Source organism: Scyliorhinus canicula, chromosome 8 (genome assembly GCF_902713615.1).
Source record: "Scyliorhinus canicula chromosome 8, sScyCan1.1, whole genome shotgun sequence".
In the NCBI taxonomy this organism is placed as follows: Eukaryota; Metazoa; Chordata; class Chondrichthyes; order Carcharhiniformes; family Scyliorhinidae; genus Scyliorhinus; species Scyliorhinus canicula.
Genome location: NC_052153.1, coordinates 63,169,841 through 63,197,543, shown reverse-complemented (window position 1 = coordinate 63,197,543; position 27,703 = coordinate 63,169,841). Strand labels below are relative to the sequence as shown.

Here is a 27,703-nt window from a genome sequence, read left to right as displayed (position 1 = left end):
GTAACTAATTACAGAAACATATTAGCGAGGCCATGAGGCCAAGGCTGAATATCTTCTGAACTGAAATGTGTATGATGAAAGAACACCCAAATGAGAGAAAACATTAATTGGATTTACTGATTACATGTATGTTCAGCACATATGCAGGATGGAAAATATTATTTCTTATATTAAAAAATGCATACGTTTTCAGAGCACCAAAATTGATCTTCACCATGTGGACCCCACTACTGAGAGGCAGATACCATCAGAGCTTGCAGCTCATACCAACTGGCCGTACCAGTACATGCCGGTGTTCATGCTTCACTTGGGCCTCTTCCTATCTTTCCCTGATCTAAACCTTGCATGGTAATCTTCTATTTCTGAAAACCAGCCTGAATGGAGAAGGTTCACAAGAGAGGTGAAAAAGCAAATAAGAGAAGCAAAGAGGGATTATGCGAAAAAACTGTCAGTCAACATAAAAGGGAATCCCAAAGTCTTCTATAAGCAGATAAATAGTAAAAGGGTGGCAAAAGAAGTAGGGACGATTAGGAACCAAAAAGGCAATTTCGACTTGGAGGCAAGAGCATGGCTGAGGTATTAAGTGAATATTTTGCACCTGTCTTTACCAAGGAAGCAGATGCCATGGTGACAGGAGGAAACTAGGTCATCAGATGGGTTCAAAATTGATAAGGAGAAGCTATTGGATAAACCGTCAGTGCTTAAATTTGACAGTCAGGACCGGATGGGATGCATCCAAGGATACTGGAGAATTTAAGAGTGGAAATTTCAGGGGTACTGGTCATATTCTTTCACACGTCTCTTGACTCAGGGAGGGTGCCAGAGGACCGGAGAATTGCAAACATTATGCCTTTGTTCAAAAAAAGGTTGTAAGGATAAGGTAGAAAATACAGACCAATCAGTTTAACTTCGGTGGTGGGGGAGCTACTAGAAATAATTATTCAGGATAGAATTACTAATCACATGGAAAAATATGGATTGATTAGGAAGAGCCAGCATGGATTTCTTAAGGGAAAATCATGGTTATCTTGCTGGAGAATTTTGAAGAGGTAACAGAGACGGCTCATGAGGTAATGCTGTTGCCGTGGTGTACATGGACTTCCAAATGTTAATCAATATCGTGCTATACACTTGTGAGAAATGAAATGTAAATGTCAAGCTTGAACGTGGTTCACTTCAATAGTTCCCCAGATGCACTTGGCTAACTTTCAAAAGAAGAATTTCAAATAGATATTTCCAAGTAACTAATTACAGAAAAATATTAGCGAGACCATGAGGTCAAGGCTGAATATCCCCGAGACAAGAAAGGTGTATGATGGAAGAACACCCAAATGATGAAAATATCAGTTGGGAAAACTCATGAAATAAAAGGGACAGTAGGAACATGAATAACAAAATTGTCTAACTCATAGGAAACAGTGGGCAAAATTCTCTGCGTCATGACTCTGCAAACGTAAACTGCACTCGGGCAGAATCGAGGTCTGTTGCCAGTGCTGATTCGGGTGCCATGCTCCGGTCCCTCGCTGGTGACGATAATGAGGTTCCTGCCCTGCGCCGACGTGCAAAACAGGCATTTGAATGCATTTAAAAATGATTCGCGCATTAGACCCACTATGCTCTGAGCCTCCATGATGTTCCGTCCCTCTCAGGCGGAAGTCACACGAAAACGAATTACTGCAGGTATTTAAACAAGGGACTGGGTGCCATGGTTGCTGAGGGGGAGGGAGAAGGTAAGCAAAGTTTTAAAAAGTGTTCAAAACTATATCGCTTGCTGGGGGTGGCTGCAAGCTCCATGGATTCAGGGTGTCTCCCTCGGGATTGGGTTGGCCTGGCTCAGGCTGCCAATTCTGCTGTATTTGTTTTAAATGCACCCATTTGGTAAAAGTTATAGGCTCTTGGCTGTTCACTATGCTGACTGCTCACTGTGTCCTGTAAATGTTCACAGAGTCTCTGGTCATTTGGGAGTCCACCAGGCCTCCCCTCTGGAAACCTTCAGACCCCCAGCTGACCCATTAATGGGATGGGCGTGGCCAAGCTCAATCAGTGGCCCAACAGGTGCTGGCACTCCTCAGACCACTCATCAGAAGCGCAGTCCCACTGCAGGGGAGCAGGGGAATAGGAGAGCTCATCCCAAACAAAGGACACATGCACTGTGGATGTTGGCACCCTCCCTGGCACGCTCTGTAGGACCACCAGCTGTCTTCAAGTCCTGCCTGTCCAGTGCACCCCTGCTCCCATCCATTCAGCCTCTGGACTGGATGTCACACCCTGGACCCACATCACTGCTGCTGCGCTCCCAGCAGACATGTGCTTCCCTGCCTCACCCCCATCTGTAGGACCTGCCCACACACAAACCTCTAAGCATGGAGGAGACTGACCCTCTCCACTGCACAACCAGGTGCCACCCAGCTGGCGGGATAACACATGGCCCACCCAATGAGTATACCCACTGGGGAGATAGCACAGGGGCCGCAGAGCCTATCGCTGACACGAGTTGCAGCAGCCACTGGTACCATTGTTGAATGGGACGGGTGGTGAGGATAGAGGCTTCCCGGTGCCACTCACTGCTGGATATAGGGGTTCAGTGTGGAAGGCAACATATCGGGGGGAATGGCTGAGGGGTGGTGCTAGATTTGGGGGAGGGAGAGGGGGGAACATGAGGAGGGTGGAGCTGAAGTGCAACTCAGGGTCACCATGTAGCCTGTTGGATTTGGATGGACATGGGAACACTCATCTTGACAGCATATCTTCACTTTTCCCTCCCCTTCAGAAAATGAATTTCAGGGTGCCCAGGTGAATCCGCGCTGTGACAGATGCCCTATGTGCCCGGGCAGCAGACTATATAAACTTAGTCTGGACCAGGCACACCAGGATGCAGGGCAGCAGGATTTGCCACCATCGATGGCATGCTCCAGGTCCAGGCGGTGATCGATGGCACACGTCTCCCTCGGAGCACTGGCTCATCAAGGGGTGTCCTTCATCAATCTGAAGGGCATCCACTCCCTGAATGTGCAGTTGGTTGCAACCACCAGCTGCACATCATGCATTTCTGCACCCGATATTCAGGCAGTGTGCACGACGCATACATCCTGGCGAACGTGTCGGTTCCCAGCAACGTCGAGGCACTCCTTCTGGTGAGGGGTTGGCTCTTGGCTGACAAGGGTTACCCACTGAGGTCTTGGTTAATGACGTCTGTCCGACGATCCCAGACCAAGGTGGAGAACTGCTTTAACAACACCGATGCAGCTACCAGGAGCATCATTAAGTGTTGCATCGGCGTCCTCAAGATGTGCTTCCAATGCCTGGACCAATATAGCCCCAGCAGGTCTCTAACATCCTGCTGGCATGCTGCGTCCTGCACATTGCACAGCAGAGGGGGACATGCTGCAGGAGGAGGAACACCAGGCCTCATCTGATGAGGAGGATGGCTAAGACGAACCGAGCATGGAGCTCGGGCTGGCACGGCTCCAGGGCTGCCACACACAGACCAACCTCATCACTGTCAGATTTGCCAACTAAGAGGCTTGGCCAGTGGAAGCTCTATCACCCTGTTCCACCTCTTCATACTTTCCCCACGCATCCGTGGTTCCCCCTTTCACATCACCGTTCACATCCTCCACTCCATCTCACTGTCCCAGCTCCCCCTCCCCCCTCTGGAGATCCTACCAGAATCACAACAGGGTGTTGGCCCTGGGCAGGCAGTATCAGCAGGTCTTGTCCAGGGGATGGAGGATGATGACATCTCGCTGTCTGGTGCTCCTCATCGGTTGACAAAGTTCTACTTTCAGGATCATCTTGCACTGTCCGCCCAGGTGATCCCTACATGTGTGCTGGCCGTTTCATCTCACGAGCCCATATATTCTTTGGGGTGGCGGGGCGAGGTTATGGAGATGGTGAGCAGTGATGGGTCACTCATTGGGCAAGCTATCCTACAAGATGGCCTCACACGTCTGGCCACATTCCCTGCCGCCTCTGAGGGGGACCCTAAGTGGAACGTTCAATTGTCCTGGGTGCTCTGCCAACACCCACGCCACCAACCTCCCACATTCCCCATCCGGCACACCCTCAGTCTATCCCTAACACCCCCAGCCTATCCCTCACACCCTTAAGAGGTGGGCGAGAATGTTGGTGAAAAGGGGTTTAATAGTGACTGTATACATTATTGTGCCCTGACACCTACCTCTAACATATGTGCTGCACCCGTGCCAACATAACTGGTGTCCAACTTCCTTATTTTACGTGGTCTACCACTCCTTCTAGGTATGATCCCAGAGAGCATATCAGACGTGGAGGCGGAATGCTGCGTATCTTGCCCTCTGACCGGAGATGCCTTTGGCAGCTGTGCTCTGGAGAGACGACATCTGGTTGGGCTTGGCCGACTTTCAGGTGTCACATGTGATGAGGTGCCACCCTGTTCTACCCATCAGATGCGCCAGCGGCTGGTTGGGAGGGAATTCAGAAGCGCTGAGGTAATCCAGCACCTCCCCTGTGGGTGGCAGCTTCTTCCTCCCTTGAGGTGCTCGATGGCCCCCGGGCTCCTCTCTCGGATGGATGTCAGGTGGTGAGCTTTGGGTGCTCCATCGTCACCTGGCTCTGCCAGTCCTGGAGGCCCACTCTCGTCTCAACCAGGGCCTCGATGCCCTCAACCATGGAGTACAGAGGCTGGGCCACATCCGTCATCGAGTGAGTCATGTCCCTCTGTGCCTTGGTCATGTCTCTCTGTGTCTAACCTAGCTCAGTCAGCCCCTGCCAATGCTCTCGACACCCTCGGCCATGACCTTCTGTGACTGGGCCAAGCTCTGTAGTGCTGCAGCAATGTCCATGGCTGCTTGTTACTGTGTTCCCCTGTCCTGAGCCTCAGCCATCGACCGCACAGTGTGCCCCAAACCTTGGATGTCTTTGCTGTGACTTTTTGACCCAAGCACTGTGGATGCCACCCGTTCAGTGTTGGCATCATGCATTGTTGGTACGATCTCCTGCACCTGAAGGTGGTTGGACTCCTGCAATTGAAGGTGCTGGAAAGTTGCTGAAACCCTCTCCCGTAGATCCTGGGCGGGGTTCTCCAATAATGCGGCAGAGTGCCTGCACCGTCGTGAACGCCGTCACGTTTCATGACGGCGCGAAACGGCCGCGGTCACGAGCGGTTCAGGGCCCGAAATGGGCTAGCAGTGGGGCCGCACGAAACTCGGTGGATGTGGCGCAAAAGCAGTGTCGTCATCGCGTGACGCCTGACTGACGCCGCGCACCGTCATTTAAAGTGCACGATCTGGGGCGGCATAGTGGCACAGTGGTTAGCATTGCTGCCTACGGCGCTGAGGACCCGGGTTCGAATCCCGGCCCTGGGTCACTGTCCGTGAGGAGTTTGCACATTCTCCCCGTGTCTGCGTGGGTTTCACCCCCACAACCCAAAGATGTGCAGGATAGGTGGATTGGCTATGCTAAATTGCCCCTTAATTGGAAAAAATAATTGGGTACTCTAAATTTATAAAAAAAAAAAAAGTGCACGATCTGCACACAGGACCCAAGATGACGCGATGGCTGAGCCCCGACGAGCCGCTCCCAGGTTCCGCGACACAGACTTGGACACCCTGCTGGATGAGGTTGAAGATAGCAGGGCCATCCTCTGCCCAAGACGTGGGCATCGCCAACTGTCAAGTAGTGTGAGGCGGCTGGCGTGAGGTTGGCACTGTGGTCAGTGCTGTGGGGCACATCCCCCGCTCTAGGGACCAGTGTAGGAAGAAGCTCCACACCCTCACGAGGGCTGCCAGGTTAAGTGCCCTGAGAGTGCCCCCGGGTCACACACCCCCCCCAACCACGTCTCGCAGCAACCGCCCCTTCCCCCCCCCAGACAGGCATGGGGGTGGGGGGGGGGGGGGGGGGGGGGGCGCTGGGAGCACAATGTTTGAACCGACCCACATGAGCAATACGCCCCCCTTGAGAGATGCCATGGCGTGGCTCCAACTGACCCCCCACCCAGCAAAAATGTAGCCTATGTCTGCACGTCCTGATGATTACCGCCTAATTGTGATGCTTTATCCAACCCCCACCGCAGGATAAGACTGCTCACAACCACCATGAGCGTACGAGAACCAGAGGGGGATCACCTATGCTGCACCCCCTAATCGTACTGGGGGATCCGTCACCTGGGAGGTAGCACCATGCCAGGTCGGAGGTGCAGGAGCAAGTGAGACTACCCTGCATGGCTATCCCCCCTTCAGCCCGTCACCCCCCATCACACTGCCTTCTCCATCTCACACTCTGACCCCTCCACCCCCTAACCCCTCCCCCTCGCACTCGGCCCCCTCCACCCCCTAACTGCTCCCCCTTCACACACTGCCCCCTCCACCCCCGAACCCCTCCCCCCTCACGGTGCCCCCTCCACCCCCTAATCCCTCCCCCCTCACACTCTGCCCCCTCTACTCCCTCCCCTCTCCCCCCTCACAGTGCCCCCTCCACCACCGTACACCCAGCTTAGCATGCCTAACGAACCCCACATCATTGTGTTCCCCAGGGCCAGGGGCCGATCGTCCAAGGTCGTCTCGGACAAGACCCAGCCGCCCAGCTGCAAACTCAGTCGCACCCAGGGACGCATGGCAGAGGGTGGAAGGAAGATGTACAGGAGGGCCATCTTCTCAGTCTGAGACACTGGACGGGAACGCACAGAGGACTGACAGAGACAACACAGAGAGACACAGGACGGACAGTCAGGACAGTGACGGAGAGAGGACAGGGACTGTGGACAGTGACGCACAGAGAACGGCCAGACAGTCGACGGACACACCGGACATGGAACATGACATGGGTTGTGGGCGCCATGCTTCGGTCCAAGAGTCGACCCAGAACACGCCAGACCTGTGGACAGATGAGGACCTCGAGTTTGCGGCACTGCTGTCACCCACAACATCCACCATCCCAGATACACTCACCTCGGTTGGGCACATAACTGATGAGGCTCCTGGGTCACAGACTGGTGCGCACCACACAGCCGAGCCGGTGCAGCAGGTGGAGGTTGGAGCAGCCGAGGGGCTGGACAGTTGGAGGGCAGCCCAGCACCCAGCTGCCGCCCAGACGGTTCCTGGGTTCCTGGAATTACTGGACCCACCCAGTGACCCGATGCATATGGAGACACTGGGACTGAACAGGATGACGGCCGTCTTCCAGCACCTGCAGACGCAGTTGGAGGAGTCCATCCGCAAGCAGGAGTAGGGATTGGTGCCGCTCATCGCAGCCACCAAAGCCAACACCGCACGGGTGGCGTCCCCGTTGGAGGCAATGGGGGAACGGTTTCGGCCATCGGTCAGGTTCTGCAAGATGTTGGGCTTCATGTGCACGCGTCATCCGTGGCCCAGGAGATGGCTGCCCTCTCACAGGCAGCCATCTCCCAGAGCCAACAGGACATTGCCGCGTGCTCCGGGGTCTGGCCCAGTCTCAGCAGGCCGTGGCCCAGTCCCAGCAAGCCGTGGCCCAGTCCCAGCAGGCCGTGGCACAGTCCCAGCAGGCCGTGGCACAGTCCCAGCAAGCCGTGGCCCAGTCCCAGCAGGCCGTGGCATAGTCCCAGCAGGCCACGGCACAGTCCCAGCAGTCCATCGCTGACAGCATCAGCCGCAGTGCAGTGCAGCTGCTCCAACCACTGCGATGAACATCGCTGTCTGGTTAGCATACATGGTGACCTGCAGGAGGGTGGTGTTGGGGTGGGGGGGTAGAGAAACGACATGTTACACGGAGGTTCTTGGACACCTCGAAGCCAGGTGGCATGGGATAGCTGTGTGCCCCGGTGGCCTGGTTTCGCTGCAGACACGCAGCCAGCCTAACCCCTGGTCATTGTCTGCGTCCATCAGCCAGTTCACACCGTCCTCCTCACTGGTGCGCCAGTCGCTTCTGCCCATCAGCAAGACGACACCTTGCAGGACAGCTGACATGTGGCACCCGTGGATAGGCGACCTCCTCCTCTTCCCACCCCTCCCCCTCCCCAGGCATGTCTGCAGCCTTCCACGAAGACATCCTCTTCATTCCCCCCCGCCTCCGCCCTCCCGTGTATGCAGAAACTCCGGGACAGGGGCCGCTCACCTCCTCGCTCCTCATCATCAGCTAGCATGACTGGCTGACGATTTTATTTACCAGGTGTGAATGGTGATGGGACTTCGGCCCATCCGGGCAGCTGAATAGCAGGGGTACTGGAGAATCCCCGTTTTGAGTGCCTCGGGCGATCTCCGGCTGGCGTGGTAACGACCTCGACGGAGCCTTTCTCGCCGGTTGGGAGAATGGCGGGACGGCTTTGCGCGATATAATGGCGCGGCCGATGATTCTCCCAACCGGCGCGGCTTGGGAGAATCCCGCCCTCTGGCTCTGTGCCTGCATCTCCACTAGTGATTCTATCATATTTTCCAGAAGTGCGATATCTGCCCGGACGACAGCTGGTTCCTGGGATTGAACAGCTTTCTGACTGTCCGCTCCCTCGGGTATCCCTAGGCGGGATTCTCTCACCCTGGGGCCAGGCCGGAGAATCGCAGGGACCGGCGCGAATCGCGCCACTTCGCCCCGGCGATTCTCCGGAGAGCGGAGAAATGGCGCAATTGGTGCCGGCGATTCTCGGACTGGGATGGGCAGAGCGGCCACACCAAAAAAGCCGAGTCCTGCGGCGCCGTTCACACCTGCTCTTATCCGACGTGGATGCATACAGGGGTGGCCTGATGGGGGGCCTTCGCTGTGGCCTAGCCCATGATCAGGGCCTACCGATCGGCGGGCCGGCCTCTCGGGCTGGGGGCCTCTTTTGTTCTGCGCCGGCCCCTGTAGCCCTACGCCATGTTGCGTTGGGGCCGGCGCGGAGAAGGGAGCCACTGCGCGTGCGCGCATTGGCGCCGGTCCCACTGCGCATGCACGCATTGGTGCCAGACCCACTGTGCATGCACGCATTGGCGTCGGTGCCACAGACACGCGGCGCCCACCTGACGCCAGGGATCGGCAGCTGGAGCGGCGTGGATCGCCCCAGTGCCGTGCTGGCCCCCTGTAGGGGTCAGAATTTCTGCTCCTGAGGGCACGTTGATGCCGTCGAGAAACGCAACGCCGTTTACAACGGAGTCAACACTTAGACATCAGGATCACAGAATCCCACCCCCTATCTCCACCTAATGTCCTGCAGCATGTGTGATGTGCGGATCAGATTGTGACCCAGTAGCATCTTCACTAAAATGGTCCATCGAGGTGATAGTCGCTGCGATGGTGGAGGGTGCAGGTGAATGCATTGCCGAAAAGTCGGTGTTGTCCCCGGACTAGACTGGGTTGTGGCTGGGGTCGAGCGACCCTAAATGGGCCGGCATGGTCTATTGATGATCGTGCAAGACAAAAGTCAAGACACCTGGTGAGGTCTTGGGAAGGGGTGGTCTGGGAGAGGGGTGATTCACTTTCTGTAGGGACATAACTTTGCATTCGGGGTTCACTAACTTGTTGCATGTCGACCTCCGCCTCGGAGATAGCCCTCTCCTGCACGTCCCCTGGATAATGCCATTACCCTCTGCTTGGCGGGTGAGAGCCCCGAGATACGGGATGACCACTCCGGTCTTCTCCCACTCCCTTCTGTAATGGGCCGTCTTTTCCTAGGGGACACATAAAGGACATGGTGAGTCGCTTGGAGGCATGTTACATGTAGGGGTCAGTAGCTGGTGGCATGTGTGTGCAAGGTACCTGGCCAAAGGGGATAATACAGGTGTTGGGGTTTGATGCAGCGTGGGATGTGAGGGAGATTCATTCAGGTCGGTTTTGATTCGCGAGTGGGGTGTGATGTGAGGAGAGACAGGACTGATGCCATGGGAACAGAGGTGGTGACTCACCTGAGGTGCCCAAAGGAGGTAGTTTATCTTCTTTTGCTGCACTGCGTGCCAGTCCGCCTGGTGAGGCTCACCACGCTGTATCTTGGCCACCTCCACCCTAGCCCGACTGACAACTGTGGGTGGTAGCCTCCTGCCCACCCTGGGGAAGAGGGTGTCCCGCCCATGTTATACCGCATCCAACATTCTATATGTAAACGGCGTCGCGTTTCTCGAAGGCTTCAACGTGCCCTCAGGAGCAGAAATTCTGACCCCTACAGGGGGCCAGCACGGCACTGGGGCGATCCACGCCGCTCCAGCTGCCGATCCCTGGCGTCAGGTGGGCGCCGTGGGTCTGTGGCATCGACGCCAATGCGCGCATGCACAGTTCTATACAGCTCCGCATCCTGTGTGTGTGTGTTGTGCCCCTCCCGCTTGACGGCACGAGTTGGATGCACCGAAAGAGTTGAACCTGGTACCTGATTCTCTGTTGGGAGGGAAGCCGTGTACCCCCGTCAGACACATGCATTGTGGAGCCATCTTCTTGGCTGGAATGAGTGTGTGTGGGGAATGAAGTGCTTATATGCAGCACCAGCTTGTCAAGCTCTACTGGGCCAATTCTGGCCCCAGCTAATTCAACACCGGTGGGAATGAGAATTGCTCTAGATTCACGTGGGCAGAGTTCTCACCCATTAGCTGAATTGCTCCAGAAATAGTGCCCAACGGGAATGCAAACCAAACACAATTCAGTTCCAACGTCCTCGGGCTGGATTCTCCGATTTTGAGGGAATGTCCCGAGGAAGTGTCTAGTTTCAGTATGAAAAAGCCGGCGCTGGCCCCGCATCGGTGCACTGCCCGGTGGCGGGACAGCAGCATGTAAAACTCCTGGCGTTCCTGACATAAATGGCCGGAGAATTGCCGGGTCCATGGTCGTACAACATGGATCCGGCCTGTCAGATAGTGCCGCCCTGTAACCCCCTCGGACCATCCCCAGCAGCCCCCGCAAAAGCCCCCTGGCCAACGGAACTGCCCCCCCCCCCCCCCCACCCTGACTGTGGCGGCGCTGGACACAGTCCAGAGCCGCCACGCGAGGTTGACGAAAACGCAGAGCACACGTGTCCCGCGCCGTCGGGAAGTCGCACATCAGGAGCAGAGCATCAGGGGAGGGCCTTCACGTGACGTCCTGAGGCCGTCCCAACGGCTTGCGTCGTACTCTCCGATTACGCCGTTTTTGAGAGAGCAACGCCCCCGATTTTGGCGCCAGAAAGGGATCCTCCGCCCAATAGCCGATTACGATATTGGTGTTGGGCAATGGAGAATCCCACACCTAGTCTCCCCAAACGGAGAATGTCACCCAGTGAGTTAATGGATATTTTTGGGGCTAGAGGAAGGCTGGTGTGGAGTTCTTCCTGGTTGTTGGCCAGGCCCCGAGGATAATTCAGAGGCAGCAGGGAACGGGGCCAGAGGTCTGATCTCGACCTTGGTGTGCATGGCACAATTTCAAAGTTTGCAGATGACACAAAACTTGAAGCATTGTCAACTGTGAAGAGGATGGTGTAGAGCTTCAAAAGGACACAGACAAATTGGTGTGATGGACCGACAGGTGGCAGGTGAAGTTCAATGTGGAGAAATGTGAAGTGATTCATTTTAGTAGGAAGAACATGGAGAGAAAACATAAAATAAGGGGTACAAATCTAAAGGCTGTGCAGGAGCAGAGGGATCTTTCTGTGTGCATATATGTGCAAAGTATTAAAGCTGGCAGGGTAGGTGGAGAGAGCTTCCGTATCCTAGGCTTTATTAATCGTGGCACACAGTACAACAGCAAGCAGGTTATGCTGAACTTGTTAGAACTTAGTTGGGAGCACTGTGTACAGTTCTGGGCATCACACTTTCGGAAGGTTAGTAAATGTATTGGAGAGAGTGCAAAGAGAGCTTTACATGAATGGTTCCAGGGATGAGAAACTTCTGTTATGAAGATAAATTGGAGAAGTTGGGACTCTTATCCTTGGAGATGGCGAAGAGGGTATTTGATAGTGGTTTTCAAAATCATGAGGGGCTGGACAGAGTAGATAGGGAGAAACTGTTCCTGTTCGTAAAAGGATTGAGAATGAGATGGCACAGATTTAAAGTGATTTTCAAAAGAAGCAAATGTGATGTGAGAACATTTTTTTAACATAATGAGTGGTTCGGTTCTGGAATGCACTGCCTGGAAGTGTGGCAGAGGAAGGTTCAATCAAGGCATTCAAACGGCCATTAGCCAATTATTTGAATAGAAACAATGTGCAGGGTTGCAGAAAAATGGCACAATGTCCGAGTTCTCATTTGTAGAGCCAGTACAGACACAATGGGCTGAATGGCCTTCTTCTGCACCATAACAATTCTGTGATACTCTGATTTCTTTCTTTCTCATATGCTTGTGTAGTTTTACCTCAACCAGCCACTTGCTTCAATCACTGCCTGTGGTAGTGAATTGCACATTCTCACCATTCTTTAGGTTAAATGAACTCTACTGAACTCTCTATTAGGTTTTTTGGTGACTTTTTGGTGAAGTTATGCTCTTCCCAACAAGAAGAGTCCCTTCACATTAACTCTATTAAAATCTCTCATAATTTTAAAGACCTCCATTAGATCATCTTGCAGCCCTTTTTCAAAAAAAAAAAAAGAGACCCAACCCTTGTAAATCTTCTGTGCACTCTGTCATGGGAATGTCACTTTAAGAAATGTTTGTCTGCTCAAGTGGCTGCAGTGATGTCAGAGGGTGGGTGGAGCTTAGCTCTGGCTCTGCTTTTCATTTTTGCTTCAGGCTGTTTGCTACAGGGTGTGTTTAGTTTTGTTTTCAGAGAGAAAAGCTGCAGTGAAAGCCAGCAGATGTGCATGGATCTCTCTACAAGCTAAAGAGTGTTCATTTGGATGATTTCAAAATGATGACTGCTCTCAGTAAAGAATGTAAACCTGATCTCTGTGTTAAAAAGAGTCTTTTGTCTTCCGGATGTTGTTTGGGAATTTATTAAAGGTTATCGATAGAGTAATAATAATATAATCACTTATTGTCACAAGTAGGCTTCAATGAAGTTACTGTGAAAAGCCCCTAGTCGCCACATTCCGGCGCCTGTACGGGGAGGCTGGAACGTGAATTAAACCCACGCTGCTGGTCTTGTTCTGCATTACAAGCCAGCTGTCTTAGCCCACTGTGCTAAACCAACCTTTCCAGAGCCATGATAACCAGTCCCTCTGTATTCAGTACTGTATTTTTTGGGGATTTATTAGTGTTGATAGTTGTTAAGATGTTTACTGTGTGTTTATAAAGTGTTAACTGGTTTCATAAATAAACATTGTTTTAATTTAAAAGTACTGTAGATTTCTGTTTGCAGAGTAAGGCCGTGTGTTCCCCATAACCACAACCTATTCAAAGTTGTGGGTCAGATGAACTCCATGATACACTTTGGGGCTCTCTAAACCCTGACCCATAACAATTCTCTTCAGTGCCTCTATATCCTTTTTATAATATGGCAATCAGAGCTGTATGCAGTACTCGTAAGTGTGGTTTAATAAGGTTTGATACGCGTATAGCATAACCTCCCTACCTTTCAATATGATCCCTCTATGAATAAAGCCTAGTGTTTTGTATGCTGTATTTATGGCCTTGATAACCTATGGTGCAACTTTTAGTGATTGATGTACTTGGACTGTGAGATCCCTTTGTTCCTCTGGCCCACCGAGACTTGTCGCCTCCAAGTAATAAGTGACCTTCCTAATCTTCCTACCAAAATGTACTACCTCACATTTATCTGCGTTGAAATTTATTTGCCAATTATCTGCCCATTCTACAGGTTTATTCCTGTAATTTATTGCAGTCATATCAAATTATTTATGAGGCTTCAGTTTATCTGTTCTAAGATTCTCAGGTCTGCCTCAAACTCTCTTTTCTCTAACAGACACAGCAGAAAAATCCTGTGTTTCAAAGAAATTAGAGTATGTGAAGTGTTTTGAGAGGTTTTTAAGACATCAGATAAGGCATTACATGAATATTAAATGCAAATGTAAACATCTCGAGAGTCCTCAGTCTTTCCTCATAGTCAGGTAGCTCAATCCCTGTCAGGTTATCTGTTCTGCTATGTATAATAATAATAATAATTGCTTATTGTCACAAGTAGGCTTCAATTAAGTTACTGTGAAAAGCCCCTAGTTGCCATATTCTGGGGCCTGTTCAGGGAGGCTGGTACGGGAATTGAACCGTGCTGCTGGCCTTGTTCTGCATTACAAGCCAGCTGTTTAGCCCATTGTGCTGAACCAACCTTTCCAGAGCCATGATGTCCTTATTCAGAAGGCGCAACAACATTTACCTCTCGAAAGTAACTGAACATTTCAGCATTTAAATTCATTAAATCAAAATACAAGTCAAAGGATAGGCTTTTATGACTGTAGTTGTAAAACTGTAGTTAGGGTCTGCAGGAACTTCCTTATGTCATTTAGATCTTCTAAGTATGAATATTCTACATTGCTAAATTTCTGCAGTGGTAAATGAAATATACTTTTTAAACTTACTTTATTTTAAAAGATAAAATAATCCTGCTGCCTGCTGATTCTGCTTCCCGGAATTCTCATACCCTGATCCTTCCGGTCACTGCACATCCTCTCCCTCCTCACCCTTCCGAGTTCTGGCCTGCATCTCTCCAGACCCACCCTCTGGTCAAACCTCCCACTCCCTCATTAACCACTTTTGCCACTTCCCTCTCCTGGACACCTGTTCCTGTTTGAAGATCTAGATCCGATCCAAAATCAGCGCTCAAACGTTATGAGAGTGAGTCCCCATGGTGCAGAAGTGTCGAGCTGTGCTGCTACAATCTGTTTTTTTATTAAATGCTTGTTGCTTCCCAAGAGCAGTGAGTCAGGAGCATTAAAAAAAAATTCAGAGGTCATAAAGGGTGAAGAGGCTGCAACATGCAATGGGGATGGGGAGAGAGACAGGTAGCAGGAAGGGGGAGAGGTCGCAACTCGGGGAGCTGTGTGGAGAAGAGGCCATAACCCGGGGAGCTGGGTGGGAAGAGAGGTCGCAACTCAGGGAGTCGGGAAGGGAGAAGCTGCAACTCGAGAAGCAGGGATGGGGAGGGACGAAAACTCGTGGTGAGTATGGCTGACCCCGCAGGAGGTGGCGAGGGGAACAGAAACCCCCCATCAGGAAAGTCTGCTGGAATGTCAGGGGTCTCAATGGCCCAGCGAAAAGGTCCAGAGTCTTCATCCATCTGAAAAGCCTGAGGACCGACATAGTCTTCCTCCAAGAGACACACCTGAGGGAGAAGGACCGACTGAGGGCAAGAGATGGATAGGACAGACTTACTAAGCATGCTACGGGACAAGGGCTGGGGGGGGGGGGGGGGGGGGGGGGTGCTGTCCTGGAAGGGGCACCTATGGTCCTAGTCAACAAACTGTGTACAGGACCCACAGTCAGACAAATCCAGCCCCAAAGCAGGGAAACGATCGGCTATGGCGAGAGAACTGACCACCTTTAGGGAGCAGATTGGGGGGGGGGGGGGGGGGGGGGGGTTGGAGAGAGAGAGAGAGAGAGAGAGAGAGAGAGAGAGGTGTGGACAGATGGAGCTTCATACACCTGCAGAAGAGGGAGCTCTCCTTCTCCCATGTCCACAAAGTTCACACCCGAATTTTCTTCTTCGTAGTGGGGAAGTCAGTGCTTCCAGGTGTGTTGAGGCAGAACACTCCGCAATTGTCATCTCCGACCATGGAGCCCAACAAGGCGTTCTGTGAAAGAATGTCACAAGCCATTGACGGATACGTATCCTGCAACCAGAATGAGGAGGTCTCGCCCTCCACATTCTTGAGGGCATTGTACGTGGTGATGGGGGGGGGGGGGGATAATAGCATACAGGGCAGTCAGGGACAGGAAGGAGAGGTTGGCTCGGCAGCAGCTGGTTGACTCCATACTGGATCGGCAGTACTCCACGGCCCCGACCGTGGAACTACTGGCAGAGAGGAAAAAATTACAAATGGAATTTGACCTGGTCTCCACAGGGAAAGCAGTGAACCAGCTCCGCCAGACACAGGGGACCTTCTATGAGCATGGGGCAAGGCTAGCTGCCTACTGGCTTGCCAGCTGAGAAAGCAGGAAGCGGCTTGGGAAATAACACAGATGACGGACGGAAGCGACATACTAGTCGCAGCCCCACACAAGATCAATGAGGCCTTTGAGTCTTAATACCCAGGGCTGGACACCTCCGAGTCCCCAGATGAAATGGTTCCTCGACATGCTGGACATAACAGTCGTGGGGGAGGAAAAGAAGCAGGGACTGGAAGCACCACTTGAACTGGGGGAGATCCTGGGAATATTAACTCCATGAGGAGGCACCTGGGCCGGATAGATTCCCGGTAGACTTCTATAAAAGATTTGTGACGAACTGGCCCTGCACCTGCAGGAGATGTTCAACAACCCAGACTGGCACAGGGCTTGATATCATTGATCCCTAAAAAAGACAAAAGGCCGAGCGGAGTGCGGGTCCTACAGACCCATCTCACTCCTAAACACGGATGCCAACATTATGGCAAAAACCCTGGCGAGACAACTGGAGAGTTGCACACCAGAGATAATCACGGAGGACCAGACTAGCTTTGTCAAGGACAGACAACTAACAGCAAACATCAGGCGCCTGCTGAACGTGATTATGACCCTACCCGGGGAAGAGACACCAGTAGTGATCATCTCCCTGGACGCAGAGAAGGCCTTAGACAGAGTCAAATGGAGATACCTCATGGAGGTACTGGAACAGTTTGGGTTGGGGTTCACCTCATTGATGAAACTACTGTAATTGCAAGTGTACAGACAAACACCACCAGCTCTGAATACTGCCAGCTGCACAGAGGCACGAGGCAGGGATGCCTATGTCCCCGCTGTTATTTGCCCTGGCAATTGAGTCACTGGCCATTGCTCTCAGATCAGCGAAGGGATGGAGAGGTATCCAGAGGAGAGACAGGAAGCACAGACTGCAGAAAGAGTACGGGGCTGGGTCAGGAGCCGGGAATAGAATGGGTTAAAATGAGCCTAACGCAGCTAAAGGTGGTGCACGGGGTGCACTTAACCAGAACATGAATGAGCGAGTTCTTCTCGGAGGTGGAGGAAAAATGTGAACGGTGCCAGGGAGGCCCAACCAACCACACCCATATGTTCTGGACTTGCCCGAGACTCGTCAGGTACTGGACAGTTTTTTTCGAGGCCATGTCCAAGGTTGTGGGGGTGAGGGTGGATCCATCCCCACTAGTGGTGGTCTTTGGGGTATGGGAGCAGCCAGAGCTCTTTACGGGAAGAGGAGTGGATGCCCCAGCCTTTACCTCCCTTATTGCCTGCTGAAGACTCCTGCTCATCTGCACCAGCTATTCACCAGGCTGTTCTGAGACCTGTCCGTGATCAACAACCAATTAAACGGGGGGGGGGGGGGGGGGGGGGGGGGGGGGGGAGGCTTCCCAATCAGACAACAGAGAGAGAAAAGGGGGGGGAAGGGGAAAAGTGGGAAGGGGAGAGAGGTTAGGGAGGGGGGACAAGAGGGAGGAGAAGATGCCAAGGAAAAGACAGGACAAGCAGGGCAGGGGAGCGAGAAGAGACAAAGGGTGAGGGCACACATGGGGTGACCATAGCACTAACGTCAAAGCACGCCCAGCCTACGCCAAAATGCCCACTGGTAAATTTTAGTACCAGGAGGCAGCAGGGATATAAGTAAAATAGTACAGTTGTGGCAACTGACCTACAGGGGGCTCAAGAACAGACCCTCCTCCCCTCCCCCCCCCCCCCCCCACTGTAGCCATGCTGGCCACGCAAAATGGACACTGAGCCAAACTAAAATGGAAGGCTGCTGGGAAACAGACAGTTCAGCCAGAACAGCAGTCTGCAAAGAGCAGTTTGCATTCTGCAGCAGCAGAAACCAGTTTGGGCTCAGGTGAAAAGACCTTAGCTAGGTGCAAATGGCAAAACGCTTTGCATGCTAATGAGGCCATCAGACTTGAACACCCACACAATAGATACATTTGGTTCTGAATGGACACATTCCAATCAAGACCCAGACATCGAGGCACCAGAAACCTCCAAACAAAAGGACATAAGAAACGCCCCCTCCATCACGGAGACCCCCTCGCATTGGGGAATTAATCCAGTATCGATAAGAAATTGATCCAATAGGTAGAGCCCGCCCGAGAAGAGGGAAGGACAACGGAACCCCTATAAAAGATAGGGACCTCGTGTTGTCCGGTCTGTTAAACCCGTGCTCCGGCTCCGACTGACACCTGGCATCCTGACTCCAGCCGTTGAGCACCAGCCGCCGAAACCGTAAGTTCAACGCTCGCTACGCGATCCAAGCCCACTAGACTCCCAAGTACCAGAACGCTTGCTGAAGGCTGCAGACAAAACCAGGACGAAGGCCTCGTTCTCTGACCTTGCCTGTTCCTGTTAGATAAGTATTCTGTTTGCTTAAGTTTAGTTATAGCTTAGTCTCTTAGTGTGTGCATGAGTATTTATTATAACTGTATAATAAATATTGATCGTTTGAACTTTACTAATCGGTGTATAGCTTTTATTCGTTTGAACCCTTGAGGACCTGTGTTTCGTGCAACATTTAGTGGCGACATCCGCCGGGACCCTGTTGTAAGTGGAAACACCACAGTGTCCAGGACCCTGAAATTTGAATTAGAACTCCAAATTGCAGAGAAAGAAAGAGATCACAAGTATTCAAGGTGTTCAAAATAATAAGCGAAATTCGGAAGTGTGTTTAGTGCATGCGTACTAACAGGGCTGTAAGGTAAAACTGAAAGCTTTTTGTTGCGACAAACTTTCGGTAGTTTTGTGATCGGAAAATAGCGTAAGCCGTACCCTTTTCTCAAAACACCACCCCAGCAACCCCCTGTTCCAAATTATAAAAAGAGAGTCAGAGGAAATGGCCATGCAGGCAATGGAACGTCTGATGGATCCAGCAAAGTTTGTGGTCGCAGCGACCAGCAGCAGTAGCAGAGTAGGCCAGTGTCCCACGTGGGAGCTGGAACTCCGCAAATATTTACAAGGAAAGGGATGGCCCCTTTGGAAAGAGTTTTGTGCAAATGAGGAGACAGGTCCCGGAAGTATAGGTCATACTTGCTGGGAGAACCTCTCTCAAATACACAAAAAGAGTTTAGGTAAAGCACGCAAGCCGATGGCGATTGTGTCCTGCTTGGCACAGTTGCGAGGCGCAGAGGAGGTCATCAGGACGCTCCGGGCAGATTTAGAGGAAAGGAACCGAATGAGTAAGGTCGATGTCAGGGACATCGAGAAAGAAAACCTGGAATTAAAAGGGAAGTTGGCAGAGAAGGATAGAGAGGTGGATGATGCCAAGAGGGCTCACCAGTCTTGTCTAGCTCATCTGAACAGTTCCCAGACCCAGTATGAGAAAGCCTATCAGGACGTGCAACGTGCCGTTCTGATAAGACAGGAATCGGAGAAGCAGGTGGAGGCATTGCAGAGGCAATGTTCCGATCTCAAAGCAGCTTTGAGAGCACTCCATGCTGCAACGACCGAACAAAGACAAAGCACAGTTGACCACGCGAAATGCAGGAAACAGATTGCGGAACTGCAATCTCTGCTTTCGGTGCAGAATGGCTTCCAAAGCACCTTTGGAGCACAGTTAGATGGGGAAAACGCCCCAGATTGGCAGGAATTAAGCGAGACAGCGCAGCGTTATGTTCAGGGAACATGTGCGCCCGCAGCTCAGCAGAAACGACAGGCACCCCAACCCCCCACAGCTCAGATCATAACCGCACCCATGAATCCCGTAACCACACAGAGGAAAGCCGAATCAGAAGGCGCCCCAGACATAACTTACACCACCCCTTTAACAGTAACCCAGCTAAGGGACGCTTGTGAAAAGATCACTCCGTTCCTCCCCACCGCAGACCCCCACCAGTTTTTCGCAAAAGTAAAACAGCAGGCTACCATGTACGGCCTGGATGAGAGAGAGCAGGTTAAGCTCACCGTGCTGAGCTTAGACCAGAGTGTAGTGGCAGCCCTCCCCGACCCACAGAACGTGGCAGGAGGCAGCCTAGAGGAGATGCACACTGCCATTTTAGATGCCATCGGGTACAATAGAGGTGACCCCGTAGAAGGCTTGAATAAGTGCAGGCAGAAGAGATCCGAACACCCCACAGCATTCGCAGGAAGGCTGTGGATTCATTTCAGCGCAGTTTTCGGACAGCTAGATAGAGCGCATTTAACCCGCGAAAACATGGTTAAGTGGACGCGCACAATTATCTCACACGCAACAGAAGCAGGACAGAGCGCTTGCAATAGTTACGACCCCTCAGAAGAGGCCCATAACGAAAAATGGGTCCTAAAAAGATTGTCCCGCGCTTGGGAGCAATCGCTTCAGGCAAAAGGAAAAGTTAGATCCCCAGAAGAGGCTCAGGCTGCTGCAGATATCCAAGCAGTCAGAGAGCACCAGAAGCCCGCATGGGTAAATGAAGGCAAGAGCAGCCCTCAACAGAAAGGACAGGAATGCTATAACTGTGGACAGTTAGGGCATTGGGCAAAAGAATGCCAAGCACCCCAGCGATCTCAGAGAGGCCAGCAGACAGGCACTCTGAACCGCAACAAGGCAAAACCCATCCACAATGTAACAGTACAGTCAGGACCCACCAATGTGGACGAGACGAACTGACGGTGTTCGGGCTCCCCCACTTGGGTCTGTGACACACTATGGGACTCATCAGGGAGGCCCGTAGTCACGGCAAAAGTCAAAGGGAAGCCCATAGAGTTACTGTGGGACACAGGAGGATCCCGCACCACCATTAACTCCACGACCACGGCACACGCAGACACGTGGCCGACCACCTCCACCATCACACTTAGCGGGTTCACCGGACACTCGCAGCAGGGACATATCACAGCACCCGTAGCGATCCAGCTAGGGAACATTAGCACAAGGCACCCCGTAGTTTTAGTAAATCTTCCCCGGACGGCAGAACACATCCTGGGGATAGATTTTATGAACGCTCATAGCTTGTCGTTCGACCCAGTGAACCAGTGTGTCTGGCGAATGGCTAGATCAGACAGAGCACCAGCCACCCTCACAGTAGGAGACTACGCTAATCGGATTAGCGCAGTGGGAGAGTACTCATTCGACCTGACTACGCTCCACACCGACCGACAAATTAAGGCCCTACTAAACAAACACAGGACAGCATTTGCAAGTCACCGTCATGACTGTGGCAGAATGACTGGACAAGTTCATGTTACCGGACAGGACCCCCGACCGCAAAAGCAATATAGATTTCCCCTTGAGGCAGAGGTGGAAATAGAAAAAGTTATAGGCAGCTTGTTGGAACAAGGTGTACTGAGAACGGTAGCCTCCACCAACAATGCCCCTATTTGGCCAGTGAGGAAGCCCGATGGATCATGGCGTCTGACCATCGATTATCGGGAACTCAACAAAGTAACCCCCGCAGTAGCCCCAACGGTAGCTACTAGTCCCGAGACCATGCTCAAACAGGGTCGCAACGCCAAGTACTTCACGGTATTGGACATCAGTAATGGATTCTGGTCAATACCATTGGCAAAAGCGTGCCAATACAAATTCGCATTCACTTTTAAAACACAGCAGTACACGTGGACATGCCTCCCACAAGGATTCCACAATTCACCCTCCATTTTCCACCGACAGCTGGCAAGTGGATTAGAAAAATTTTCCGACCCGAATGTCTGGTACAGTATGTAGACGACCTACTACTGCAGACAGACACAAAGGCAGAGCACATTTCGCTTCTGGCCGAACTCCTGGAACTCTTAACTGAAATTGGCTGTAAAGTTAACCCGAAAAAGGCCCAAATATTGGAAAGTAAAGTGATGTATTTGGGAACAGTCATCACGCACGGCAAACGCGAGATCGAATTCAAAAGAATTGATTCGATTGTCAAATTGCCCCTTCCCCAGAATGTTTCAGCCCTCCGGTCGTTTTTAGGACTGGTTGGCTATTGTCGGAACCACATAGACGGATTCGCGACAAAAGCCGCCCCACTTTCAGACCTCCTTAAGAAAGGAGCCCCCTGGGAATGGCTTCCGCAGCATACAGGCGCTGTGGAAGAGTTGAAACGAGCCCTTAGTGCAGCACCCGCGCTGCTAGTCCCCGACCAACTTTCACCGTACGCAATCGAGGTAGCTAGCACAGATCTAACCCTCTCGGCCGTGTTGCTTCAGGAACGGCACGAGCAGCTAAGACCAGTGGCTTATGCCTCCCGACTGTTAGACCCAGTAGAACAAGGATTTTCGGCCTGTGAGAGGCACCTCCTTGCTGTCTTCTGGGCAGTGCAGTATTTCTCATACATCACCGGACTCAACCCCATTACTATTCTGACCGAACACACACCCACACAGCTACTACTAGACGGTCGACTGAAGGACGGTTCAGTTAGCCAGATTAGGGCAGCTAGGTGGACCCTACTTTTACAAGGACGGGACATTACTGTAAAACGGACACGCACCCACACATACTTAGCAGACAACCTCCAATACCCCGGACAGCCCCATGACTGTGAAATTGTAGCTCCCCTGCATAACACAGGACCCTTTATCGCAAAGACACCCCCCAGGAAGATAGGGAACCCAAAACAAAGCCCCCAACCCACAGACACGTGTGGACCCTTGAGGATTTATGTAGACGGTTCCTCCACAGTTTTAAATGGTGAGCGTATCACAGGATGCGGCATCTATGTAGAGGACGCGCAGGGGCGCGCTCTCGAAGAGATAGCTCTTAAGTTACCAGGTCACTTAGGCGCGCAGGCAGCAGAGCTAGCAGCCATAGCGTACATAGTGGACCACCCCGATTCTTTCCCCAGCCCAGCAGACATATATTCAGACAGCTTATATGTCTGCAATAGCCTGACAGATTTTCTGCCCCTGTGGAGGACACGAGGTTTTGTCTCCGCAGACGGAAAACCCCTTCCATCAGCCCCCTTACTCCAGCATATCCTAGAGAAAGCGAAGGACAGGACCTTCGGCATAATAAAAGTAAGAAGCCACCATAGGTCATCACCCCCTGGGAATGTAAAGGCCGACGCGTTGGCTAAGGCAGGTTCCAGGAGAGGACACTTATGGACCCCCCCAGCTAGCGCACCAGCTAGCGCCCCTGTGAGCGCAGTCCAAGTCTCACAGACTGATATTAAAGATCTCGTGGCAGCACAAAAACAGGACGGAGACCTCAGGGAGGTTTTCAAGGGAAACTTTGTGCCTGCTTACGAGCACTTTAAACACGCACTGACCACACATGAGGGTGTGATCATTAAGGACCAACTTTATGTGTTCCCACAGCAGGACAGGAATCAGATGACTGCCTTGTTCCATGACGGACACGGGCATCAGGGAATTGATGCAACAACGAGGCACCTCAGGCAACTCTGTTGGTGGCCTAATCTCAGGAATGATGTAACGCACTACATAGAGAATTGCCTGATTTGTGCTCAGAATAACCCGGAGCGGTATTCTAAGAAGGCACAACTTCGGCATACTCGCCCAGTTAACGGCCCTTGGACAAACCTCCAGATCGACTTTATAGGTCCATTGCCCCCTTGCAGGAATGGCTATAAATACGTTCTGGTGGTGATAGATACCTTTACCAAGTGGGTAGAGGCATTTCCCTCACGAACAAATACAGCAAAGACAGCTGCAAAGATCCTGACCCACCACATCTTCACGAGATGGGGTTTACCCCGAAGTATCGATTCGGACCAGGGATCTCACTTTACAGGACGGGTCATGAGGAACGTCCTGACAATATTCGGAATCAAACAGAACTTCCACATTGCGTATCATCCACAGTCCAGCGGGATTGTGGAGCGCATGAATCGGACCCTAAAAACTACCCTCAGGAAAATGGTCCAAGAGAATAATTCCACATGGGATTCAGTGCTCCCATTTGCACTTATGTTCATAAGGAACACTGTCTCCACATCGACAGGATACACACCACACACACTCATGACCGGACGCCCTATGAAAGGTACAGAATTCCTTTTAGGACTGGACATGACAAGCCCCGAAGTGACGGCCCTCACACATGAAAAGGCAGTTAAAGATCTAGTTGAGACTGTGAGGTCTGCACAGCTCGCAGCCGCAGTCCAGCTAGGGAAACGCCGACAGCAACGTACTGCCTGTTTCAATAAGACCGTACACACCACAGAATTCCAGGTTGGGCAACAGGTAATGTTATCTGTTTATAACCCCAGCAGTTTTTTGGCTCCAAAATATTCCGGTCCCTACTCAATTTCGGACAAAATTAGCCCCTCCGTTTACAGAATAAAGTATCCTAATGGAAAGACCGCGTGGTTCCATATAAACCAGTTAAAGGCTTATGGAACACAGGCCAACCATGCTCACCATGTCCTGCTGGATGCAGCAGAACACTTCACCCCGCCCACCAGAGACACTTTTCCACCATCCCCCTCACAGACCAGTTCATCAACGGACTCGCCCACGACTCCGCCCACAGACCACTACAGACCACGCCCCGACACGCCCACAAGCTGCCACAGCAGAGACAGTAGGACAGACACTGACTCTGAAGACAGCGACAGCACACAGCCATACAGCCCACACTGCACCAACTACGACCCCGACTCCAGTGACCCCATGGAAGTCACCTACCTCAAATATCCAGAACCACCACCCGACCCCGACTACCCCGACAACACACTCGACACTACACAATGGCACAGGGACAATTCCTACAGACTTGTCCGCAATGACGAGAGTGACCCCCGGTCACACAACTCCAAAATAGCATGCCTGATCCACACAAGGGTGTGGGATCCGGGAGAGCAGGACGACACGGTGTCTGACTCCCGACACGGCAACCCCTTTGTGACCCTGTTCACAGAGGCAGAATCAAAGTGAGGTGTCCAGATGATGTAAGATAGGAATCGTTTGAGGGAAACGATGTCCTTTCTGATGGAACCTGCACGTATGTTTGTCTTCGTTTTATGTTTGTTTGTCTCAGGTTTGTACATTGTTCAGCTGGAGGATGGACATCTTCTTTTCAGCTGAAAAGATTGTGACCACCTCACATACACGTTAGCTTGTCTGCCGAAACTTTTGAGAACTTCGGTTTGATTGGAGATCCTTTCCAAAGTTGTAAGGCCACACGCCAAATAGTTTATCTGCAGATATCTCTGAGAACTTCAGTGATGTCCTCAGTTGGAGCATCTTGGCTCCCTTGGTTTCTTTTTCAGGTGCCCCTCTATTCGGCGAAATAGAGGCTGCAAGTCATGGTAAACACATTCGTACCCGTTTTTTCCAGGTTACTCAGGCAGTGGACAAACGGCACTGAGGACCCGCCCTGTCTGAGAACCAACCCTTGGTCAGCCAAGCTCGGGTATGGCACAGCACGCCCTACCCGGGGATCCCATCCAACTCATACCCGTCGCGGCCCATACGCAACTCATTCGGATGTTTGTTTCCAAGTTTGTTTTCATTTTACGTTAGGTAGCCCTTCGGCCGCCATCCCACATGCTATTTACATCCGGGAACATTCGGATGGTAAATCAGCAAAGCCTGCGAGACGGCTCGCAGAAGGAAGGATTGTTAGGTGTATGCTGGTTTTTAAATTCGCTTTTTGAAAAAAAAAATGAGGGGAGTCACAGGGTGTGACTTAGCCAGTCATTTTAAAGGGTCAATTGGGATTTGAAAGACAGATGCACTAACAAGTAAAGGTCTTAAACTGTGTATTGACAGATACTGTGCTTGATCCCAAAGGTTTCAAAGGACGAGACAGAGGTCGAAGCCAGGATTGTCAATACCGGAGGAAGAAGGAAGAGAAAGAAGAAGAACAGCAAAATGACGGAAGCCCACTTATTACTGTTTAATGTCATATGTATATGTGTGGAAACAAGACACGTTTCCCCCACAACCCCCACCGTAAATGTTAGTACAACAAACCCCCAGTGCTCAGCTCTGATCAGCGAGGTTCAGACCTGGTGTACTAAATTCATGACGTGGTACTCCATGTCCTACATAATCGAATCACTGTTGGTGATCGCGATCCTCATCATCCTAGTGCAGACCCTCAGGTTGAGGAAATGGAAGAGGAGAGCCTCTCGTTCCAGCACCTCACCCATCTATAGAGTGCAATCCCCCATCTTCGGATTCCACCAAACCCCTCAACCCCTCACTGATTACAACACTCTGTAAATAAAATTCAGCCATGTATTATATTGTTCCATACTCGACTGCCGAGTTGGGAAGTGTGATGTTGTGGTGTGAATGGTTAAGGTTTAGAGTGATTAAATGTTTAAGTTAAGGTTAAGGTTAATAGTGATAGGTAGAGGTTCCCAATTGTAGTAATGCATGTCCCTTTTGACATAGGGCCAAGTAGAGATGTTAGTTAAATTTTTTTTCTCTTCTTCCCATAGTTTAGAACAGAGTAGAACAGGAACTGGCAAGAGGTCAGAACACAAGGAGGCAAAGTACATAGGTGATCCTTCACAATAGTACGATTGTGAGGATCACAAGGAGGGAATGTAGCCATGCTGGCCACGCAAAATGGACACTGAGCCAAACTAAAATGGAAGGCTGCTGGGAAACAGACAGTTCAGCCAGAACAGCAGTCTGCAAAGAGCAGTTTGCATTCTGCAGCAGCAGAAACCAGTTTGGGCTCAGGTGAAAAGACCTTAGCTAGGTGCAAATGGCAAAACGCTTTGCATGCTAATGAGGCCATCAGACTTGAACACCCACACAATAGATACATTTGGTTCTGAATGGACACATTCCAATCAAGACCCAGACATCGAGGCACCAGAAACCTCCAAACAAAAGGACATAAGAAACGCCCCCTCCATCACGGAGACCCCCTCGCATTGGGGAATTAATCCAGTATCGATAAGAAATTGATCCAATAGGTAGAGCCCGCCCGAGAAGAGGGAAGGACAACGGAACCCCTATAAAAGATAGGGACCTCGTGTTGTCCGGTCTGTTAAACCCGTGCTCCGGCTCCGACTGACACCTGGCATCCTGACTCCAGCCGTTGAGCACCAGCCGCCGAAACCGTAAGTTCAACGCTCGCTACGCGATCCAAGCCCACTAGACTCCCAAGTACCAGAACGCTTGCTGAAGGCTGCAGACAAAACCAGGACGAAGGCCTCGTTCTCTGACCTTGCCTGTTCCTGTTAGATAAGTATTCTGTTTGCTTAAGTTTAGTTATAGCTTAGTCTCTTAGTGTGTGCATGAGTATTTATTATAACTGTATAATAAATATTGATCGTTTGAACTTTACTAATCGGTGTATCGTCTTTATTACTTTGAACTTGACCTTGGAATACTTGTGACGTTGCCTATACGGCAACTGGCGACTCCAGAGCTAAATAATTACATAGAACAGAGCCTAGTAGTGTTAAGCACACGTCGAACTCGGAGGCGTGTTAATACACTCCAATAAACGCGTTTTACGCCCATAGTAAAACGTGCAACACCACACACCTGTACCTAGCTTATTTTAATGAATGTATGTCCTTCATTATTTCCTGTATGTATACCCATTTTGTAGATTCCTGTTTCTCTTTTTTTATGATGTGTTACCTGTGGCAAATGTTACTGTAAATAATTGTAAAACCAATAAAAATATTTAAACAAATGAATATATTTAACTGATCATACAGCATCTAATTATGACAGTTGAAGTTGGCAAGATCTTTTAAACCTGTCAAATGGTTAACAACTCCACAAGAGGCTTCCCAATGATGCATGGCTCCTCTGAGCTTCCTGAACGACATCTCCAAAAGGGCTGAGTCCATAAAAATGGTGGGAGATCTAAAGGCCCACCACTGCAATGGAGTAGGCAAGGGCAGGACTGCTGAGTCCAGGTTCGCTACCTGCGCACTTATGCCAGGGCCATAAA

At 51.3% G+C, this 27,703-nt stretch overlaps 1 protein-coding gene across 5 annotated transcripts in view; it reads right to left on the bottom strand.

Moving 5' to 3' along the window:
- The window catches only part of rfx3 (regulatory factor X, 3 (influences HLA class II expression)), a 572,273-nt gene that overhangs the window by 15,102 nt on the left and 529,468 nt on the right, over window positions 1–27,703 (bottom strand). The gene's annotated exons all lie outside the window — the stretch shown is intronic.